Source organism: Pinus tabuliformis, chromosome 2_2 (genome assembly GCF_031772625.1).
Source record: "Pinus tabuliformis cultivar Carrire ecotype Pingquan chromosome 2_2, CPIR1, whole genome shotgun sequence".
NCBI classification, from domain to species: domain Eukaryota; kingdom Viridiplantae; phylum Streptophyta; class Pinopsida; order Pinales; family Pinaceae; genus Pinus; species Pinus tabuliformis.
In genome coordinates this window covers 1201421428-1201430332 of record NC_142300.1, presented here as the reverse complement: position 1 = coordinate 1201430332, position 8905 = coordinate 1201421428, and positions in this window count along the sequence as shown.

The following is an 8905-nucleotide window of genomic DNA, read 5'->3' as shown; positions in this document are numbered from 1 at the left end:
CTTGATGGGTACTTTTGATCTTCCCCCTCCTATAGCTAGAATAGATACAATTTCATCCTCCAAGGAGCCTTTACAGAAAGAGTTTGTTCGAACTCACTATTTTTTGGATCCTGAGACCTTTCCTTTATCTGCGACCACATCAGATGAAGAGAAGGTGGGTGGAATAGAATCTCCTATGTCTGCAGCAAAGCCTAGATGTGAATCTATTGATAACTTTGCAGACGATCCTCCTACTCCTTCCTCAGAGAAAGAGTTAGATGTTGATGTGGCTCATACACGGACCCATGATTCCACTTCTGCGTTGGATTGCTTGGATATTTTTTTTCCATCTGACGAAGTGATATTCGAAGCAATGACGACTGTAGATCGACCTTTGGAATATTTACATAATCGTTCATATTTCTATCCTCCTCTGCATGAAGTCGAGTCTAGGTCCTCCAATTTGGCTACTAGTAATGTTTGTATGGTTCCTTTGGCTCCAACACAGATGTCTACCGAGGGTAATCTATTGATTGGTTCAATTACTGTACCTATAAACATCCATAGGAGAAAGTTGGCAGAGCCTCATGATTGGCTCTACCTTAAGAAGTATTTTTCTTAGGTAGCAGCTAGGCAATGGCTTCCTTGTACATTTTGTATTTTTGTACATATCTCATCGGGGGTTTTTTTGATATCAACACTTTTTGGTCTGTTGTGGCAGGTGTTGATGGATGACTTGGTCTATTTTGGATTCATCGATGGTGCTAGTCGGCACACTCGAAACCTCGCTTCCGTAGCTTGGGTAATCTACTATCCAGTTGGTCAGTTGATGGTGTCAAGGGGAGTATGCATTGGTCCTACTTCAAATAATATGGCTAAGTATACTTCTGTTATTAATTTACTATCCAAAGCTATTTCTTATGGAATCGATTCGTTGGTAGTCTATCTTGATTCACCACTGATAGTGTCACATTTGAATAACATTTATCGGGTAAGGGTTCCATGTTTATATCACCAATATTTAAGGGTGAGGTGGTTGCAAAGATCATTTACTTACATTAATTATTTGCACATTCCAAGATCTCATAATTGGTTAACAGATTCTATCGCTAATCAAGCATTAGACTAGCACATCATTCATTCATCACAATAAAATCAAGCATCAAAAAGTCGAAACTATATATCTATATATATATATATATATCTATCTATCTATATATATATATATATATATATATATATCATAAAACATCTTGAGTGTACATAAGTGTGTCCAAAATAATATACAAAAATTGGGACTCAAATGCCCATAATCATGTCCAGTACATCTAATGCCCCGGCTCAGGATGAGCGGCTAAGTATGCAACTACTGCTTTGGCCACACGCCTAAGAGTCTGAACCCAGTCCCGTGGCATGCCAACCATGTGACACTGCGTATCTATAGGGAGATCCTATACAGCCTCCATCGGTACTCGGTGAGTTAATCTCACCCAGTGCCGCTGAACTGTGTGTAGGAGTCACTCTGTATCGGCAGCCGCCTCTTCGGCACCTTGGCCGCGATGTCCATGCCATGGGAATCCATCTAGTCATACTGGCCCAATATCTGGAACATGATCATCATATTAGTCATTTGAATCCTATCAAAAATATTTTTCAAAGTTCATTTTTATATTTGAAAAATCATAAAAATCATAAAATCATAAAATCAAAAACATTTGTTACCTATATTGCCCCATGCCGCGGCTGGTGGTAAAGCTAGATTAGGATCTCCTCGGAAGTCCAAGCTGACATAAGGGTAATCATACATTGTGATGATCTGCTGCTCCCACCAAAAGAATAAGTCATCGTCAAAAGCAGATCGTGGAACGTCCCCACCTCCTAGTCGTTTCATCATGTCAGCCCACCTGCCCATCTGTGGATCTCGCGGGCTGCTGATTGAAACTGATACTCTAGGGTGGAGTGTTGGGACCTTCTCAAAGAAGAAAGAGCACAAAATAGTTCCATACCCAAAGTTTTTGGTCTGGCCCTTTTTGATAGATGTTAGCTAGCTCTTCAAGTTGGCGAGAAGAGGAGTACACCAATCAAATACTGTGGTGAGATAGTCTACCGCTAATCTCATGGCAAGCCATGAAACCTGGTGTAAGGAAACTGATCCATTCACTCTGGCTATAGTGAATAGGATGATCCTCAATGATAAGCTCTCCACGTGCTTGATTGGAATTTGGATTCCAACCTTTTATGGATGACCCGGGCAATATATATTCACATAGTCCTCGATAGAGAGACTACCTCATGATCTGCCCATGGAATGTACTACCTCTCCCCTTTGGGAAAGGCCTATGATGAAATAAATATCCTCAATCTCTATCTTGAGTGGCATTTGATCAATCATGAATGAGTCATCCTTGATGCTCCACTAGTGAATGAGCATTTCGAGCAAGCGAGTGTTTGCTTTCATGTTTGGAATGTTGAAGAACTTTAGCAAACCGCATCCTCTTAAGGCATCCAAGGCCTTTGGATCGTTCATAACCTCATCATCCACTATGGCATGCTCTCCTTCCCTCCAAGTGACTAGCATCTTGAGGAAAAAACAATTTTGGACTGTCATTTTTCGTTTTGAAGTTTTCACGGCGTATACACGGGTCTGTTTCATACACAGTCATGCTTAGGGCCTGCGTATACGCGAGTCTCATATAGCCAACCCACGTATACGCCGCGAAATTTTTTTTGACATAAATTCAATGCTGAAACTTGAATTAAAATTTTTAAAACCAATCACAAATGAATGCAAGATGAGTTTAATGGTTTCCTTGTGATTTTGGGAAGATTTGAACGGTTGAATTTGGCAAATGGCAAAGCTTGCTTCTTTTTCTTCACTCCTTGTGCTCTCAACTCAAATGGCAATAATGGTGAGTCAAAAAATTATTTTATAAGCTTTAAAAATGTCAATTTTTTTCAAAACTTGATTTTGTTTTGTCTCATGTAACTTTTAACTTGGGAGCTTGGAATGTTGAGAATGGTTTGATTTTTAGGACATTTTGGACGCTTTTTCGACAGTTTCGAGTCGGTTCCATGACTGCTAACCCGTCGTGGCAGATATCGTTTTCTCACTGGCATATAGGTTAGGGAAGCCATTTTTCCATTGCATTATGCATACTATCCTCCATTTGTCTATACACTTTCCATGGGGTCGATCCCATCATGTTATGGTTCATAAATCATCTTCACTTGCTGATTTTTAAATCATGACACAATGGTAGAGCCATCCTTTTCATGGGAATCGTAGTTAGCACCTCACTGACATTTGTTGCCCATGTTCCTTTGATTTGAGTAGGCTCGGGAGTCCTCTATAGTCCCACCAAGACTTATGTGATGAAGACTCATTCCTCTTTGCTTCTTCGCTTCGTTCTGGCCTTATACCCTAGAGGCTCCTTCGTGTTGAGTTTTACTACTGCATTTCATTTTGACCATTTGCACCATTTAGCCTTGAGCCGGCTTCACTTGGACTCATGTTTAAGCCAACTTTTGACCATGACGTCTACAAAATCAAACTTGCATCCCCTCGACTTCTGCAACTTGACACACCCTAACCCGTGGAAGGAACATACCTTTGAGTGTCTTTGACCAGTTTTCACCTCCCTACATTGAGCATAGGATTGTTCCAATCCCAAGAAATAGATCATCTATTTCACTGACACTCATTCTTTCCACAGTGCTATAGCATTCTTTTATTCTTTTTCCAGCTTAAAGAAAAAGACAAAAAAATTATATATTCCAAAAAGAGCGGGAACGGGACAATATTCCACTTATTGTTGGCAGCTAGAGTTAGTCGTGTCGCCCTTGAACAAAGTACTCAAAACAATGTCTCCTCCATTTGTGCAGGATTTAGTTTGACTTAGGTATGCCTTAACCTTGTTATTGAGTCAGTTCTCCCCTGATTGGTTATCTCTTCCAATCATATGGAGAGTTCATTCATGCCTTCTGGATGACGAACTTATACAAAGTCATCATATGCTACCACATAGTCACATTGAGTCGTGCTTTTGTTCAAGGGAAGTTAGCCTGAGTCAGCCTCTCTACAGTGTCTCTTGACTCATTTTTCGGTTGGCCATCCCTGGTTGTCAGTGTCTTGTCTATCATCACATCAGTTATATTGGTCCTTTACTCGTGCCAGTTTGAGAAGGTCTCCATTGACTTCTTGCTAGTGGGTCTTGTCCTTATCGACGACGACATCTTGCTCTGAGGACAAGCCTAGAGCCACACCCTAGCCCTATTTTCATTATTGATAGGTCACCTTGTGCTCAACATCGATTAGTATCATGGGTCTTTGACTGAGTGGTTTCCCTTGTGTTCGACATCAGTTTACACTATCACGCATTAGGATTTGTGTAGTACCTTGGTTTCCATTTGACCCTATTGGTGGATACCTCATCTCTGTGTCAACTTTCATTATTGGTTGGTTTAGAGGGTTTTTGTCATGTGCTGGCTACATCTTGTTTATGTTGGAAACGTGCTTCAGTCGAGTTACTACATATTTTTCATCCGATTATTTCCACATTATTGGCCTACGGGTTACACTCACGCTAGATTGATGAAGGATGGCTTAATGCCTTCCTTCTAGTGGATCTTTCCCTATTGACTACGATTCATTACTCTGGGGCAAAGATCTAGAGTCCATTTGGTAGTACCTTGGGGTTTGTAGTCATTAGTGGCAGATCCTTCGCTATCGATAGTGGGAAACCATCATTGTCTCCTGATTGATAGATTCTTACAAGTGTTCAACTCCAACTCATCTATTCACACTTGTTAGATTGTACTGGGTACCTTGACGCTCATTATCAGTATCGGTGAGTAGTCTTGCATTTGTTAATGGTATACATCAATGACCGGTAATCAAATGATTTCTCACGTGGTCGACTTCAGATCATTTATTCCCATGGCGTAGAAATGTACCATGGTGGTCAGTGAAGACCTCGGGTTGGATCATCATTCATTGGTTCACTTGATAGTTGCTCCTGTTGTTTCTAGTTGATACCACTCCACCTTGTATGTTGCAATCATTCATGGTGACATTCTAGATGTTGGCACCTGAATTTGAAGTGTAGTACCATCTTACTCCATCATGTTCATTTAGTACTTTTGGGATCAATCTTTGATATCAGTGATCAAATTTATCCTTCAGCATCATTGACATTCTTATATGTGATATTCAGACAGGTACTTGTCTGATCTGATTAGATGATCCATTATGTATTTTCCAGTCTTCTATACTTGTATACTTAGTGGATCCGCTTGTACTTGATATGCAGACATGCTTTACTTTCTCTTAGCATGGGTATGCCCGCCTCAGACAATATTTCTTTATGATCTCCTTTTGTGGCTTGGCAGGCTGAATTCTGGTGAAGTCCTTCTAAGTTTTTGACAGGTTTCCTTTCCATACACTTACTTAATACATTTCAGCCATCATGTACCCCTTCTGACCTCATATATTAGGGGGCATCTGTTATAGCTCCAAATCTCACTCTTGATGTTTGTGATGCTGCATTTATGGCCAAGGGCAACCCCTCCTTCCAGACCCGGTCCAAATACTTAAAAAACAGTGTTTTACTCCCTATACGTGACATTGCCCTGAGCTAAACGCATGTTTACGTGGGTCTGTGTATACCCAACCCACGTATATGTCTTAAAACACTTAAAAAAATTAAATCTCCTTAATCTCGGGTAGAGATCATGGATTTTACTCGTTGATTACCTATTAGTGCCCGTGGCCCAACTGTTCCCAACGAATTCCCAACTAAAAAACTACTTTGGTAGAAGTATAAAAAGGCTTCAATGGGAAGGCCTAAGGGAGGAGAGAATAGAGAGAAAAATCACCCTGCTGAGATTATCCCTGATCAGTTTTGAAGATCCTTGTGCTTCTAGCACTTCCCCCATTACAGGAAACCCTTGTTTCCTTGAGTTGTGATGTCTTTTCACTGGTTGAGATATCCTTGTGTCAGTCATGGAAGGAGCCTTTTGAAGACTTGGGATTGGACGAATCCGGAGGACGGTTTCGCTTGGAACCTGCAAGAGGAAGATTCAGGTGATATCATTTGCTTTACTTTAGTTATCTGCAATAAAGAAACATTTTTCTTGTTCCCGAAATCAATCTTCTTCATGCTTATGATGTTGTTGTTATGGTTTGCATATGAATAGTTGTTTCAATTGTATAAGTAACAACCTTTCAATATGCTATGAAGTTGATTTCTTTATGATGCTTGGTCCATATACTGCTATGCTTCTTTGAATTGATTGTTTTGAAGGTTGAAGGATCGAATGGAACTCCAAGAGGGTTTGGACCCTGGCTGGATCTACCCAAACGAAGGACCCCCAGGTGCACCTTTCTTCACGTAGTTTGCTTATATTAGTATCATGGTTGTGTGGAATGCTTGTTTTTTTACTGTAGATAACCCTTGCTCTGCTAGGGTATTGACCCAAAACCCTAGGGGACTTTGTCCCTCAACAACTGGGTCCTCATATTTTATAGGTGCCTCCCTTCCTGATAGTAAGTCAGATAGGGTACCAACTACTTGGACAATTGGATTAGTTATTATTTCCTCTTTGGCTTTTTTATGCATAATTCTTTGATGGTTTTTGCGTAAATTGGGATGTCTTGGATAGCCTAGAGGAGTGGAATTTTTATACACAAATTTTTTAGTTCCCCCAGAAGATCAAAATTAGGATGTTCTATTGGGCAAGGTATGATCAATCGTTTTGGGAATGGTGGAGAAGAGGTGGTTACTTTTTCATGAGTTTGTTGTCTAACAAAATTCTCTTCTTGTGGTGTTTGTTCTAAAGGTAACGAATTTTCAGCTTGGAAATTTTTATCTCCCTCTGATTCTATTATACGCCCAGATCTTAATTGAAGTTCATTGCACTCCCTTAACTCAGTTTCTAGTTCTAGTCCTTTGATTATTTGTACAGATTGAACCGATCTATTATTGGGGTTCGGGTTGGGTTGGGCTGGGAGGTGCAGTCTTAAGTTGGTTTAGGGATTTTGTTGCAATGTATAGGGTACTGGTAGTGTAGGTTGAGGGAGAGGAATCGTTCCAGCTGGTTGATTCATAGGTCTTTGCTAGTTCAACTGCCAGGTTTGACTCTGCAAGGTGGAGGGTGACTATTGTGTTGAATATGCATTATTTTTCCAAAATGGTGGATAGTAACGAAATTTCTGCCAATTGGTTTGATTTTTTTGATTTGGCCATGGTGATATGGGGAATGGCTACTGTGACCAACTGGGAAAAGGTGGCTGATTTTGCCATGTTCCATTATATTGCTAAGCATTATACTGAGGAGACTTAAAAGAAGAGGATGGATCAACGGGCGTACCCGTTTGTCGTGGCTGCCACTGGCGGCATTGATTTAGTAGGTAAACTGGTTCTATTTCTTCTTCTGCTTCTTTGTAGACTGCTTTCAATCCTGGGAGTGAGGGGCAGCTTTCTGTGGAGTGATCTTTCATGTAGATGGCACAGACTTGGACTGTATCCAGCGGGCACTCTTTGTGGCTATGTTTCTTTATGCATCTAGGGCAGAATATCGCCAAATTTTGTTTTGCTTCTACTTGCTTTTGTTTAGCTTGCATAGTGTCGAGTTGCATTGTCAGAGTCCCTAAAATATCAGTTTTGAAATCTTCTAGTAGATTGTCAATTTCTGTGTGTGTTATACCTCCACTAGAGATCTTCTTATCCCTTGGGATCATGTCACGTTCTACTGGATTCAATATTGTGTTGCCTCTTGAACTCTTGATACACAAATCAATGATGTCAGCAAAATTTTCCTGATATATGTCACCTTTGCCCATAATGTTTAATGTTTCAACCCATTGTTCTTTCATCTGCTTAATTAGTGTAGTTTTTAACACATTGTTAGGAAAGGGTAAAGATACATAAGAAGATCTCTGGAGATTGTATTGAAAGTGTTCTACATATTCCTCCAGTGTTTCACTAGGTCTTGCTGTCATTTGAAATATTTCATCCTTTAATTCTTTGGATCTACAATAATCTTGATATTTCTTTAGAAAAGCAGTTTTCATCTGATCCCAGTCATTTATAACACCTCCACCTAACCCCATAAACCATCGTAAAGCTTCTCCTTTTAATGTGGAGGGAAATAATTTTAGTTTTTGGGGATCGGTGGTATAGTCATACCCCTGCCATAATACATCAAACTCAAATAGAAATGCATCTGGATCCTCTGATGTTAAGCCATGGAATGTAGGAATATTCTGGAGAGGAATGGCCTTCATAGGTGCATTAACTGTAGTGTCCACGATGGGATATTGTAGTGTGGAGGTTTGAGGTGTTTTTTGGTTCTGTGCTATTTGATCAAATATGTGCAAATATCCTTCTGGGATTTCTAAGGAGTTATTCCTAGGATGACTAGAAGGAGTAGGAATGAGCTTAACAACACTTCCTTGGTCTAGGCTAATGAGTGTTCCTTGCTGAACTACGATCTCAGGGGATCTTAGCTCCTCAGGTTCTTCTGCTTTATTTTGGATGATCTTGACAACACTCCCCTTATCTGGGTTGCTGAGTGTTTGAACTATTTCGAGAGGGGATCTTGGCTCTTTTGTTTCCCCTGTTTCTCCTCCTCCTTCGTGGAGATTATTAGAATTCCATTCTTGTAAAGAAATTGGGTGAGAATTCTCAATTTCTTGAAAATCTTGCTCAGTCTCTTCTGTTTTTCTGTGCACCTCAGCAGAGGCTACAGATGGTGAGCCTGGGGCCCGAAGGGAGCTAGCAGGTCGTTTAGAAGAAACTTTTCTAGGACCCACTGATGGCTGAGATTTGGCTTGCTTAATGATATCATCTATGAAGGTTGATCGACCAAGGGTCACTGGTCCCTTAGCTTTGTCAGGTTTGGGTAGTGGTTTCGGATTATTTTCAAG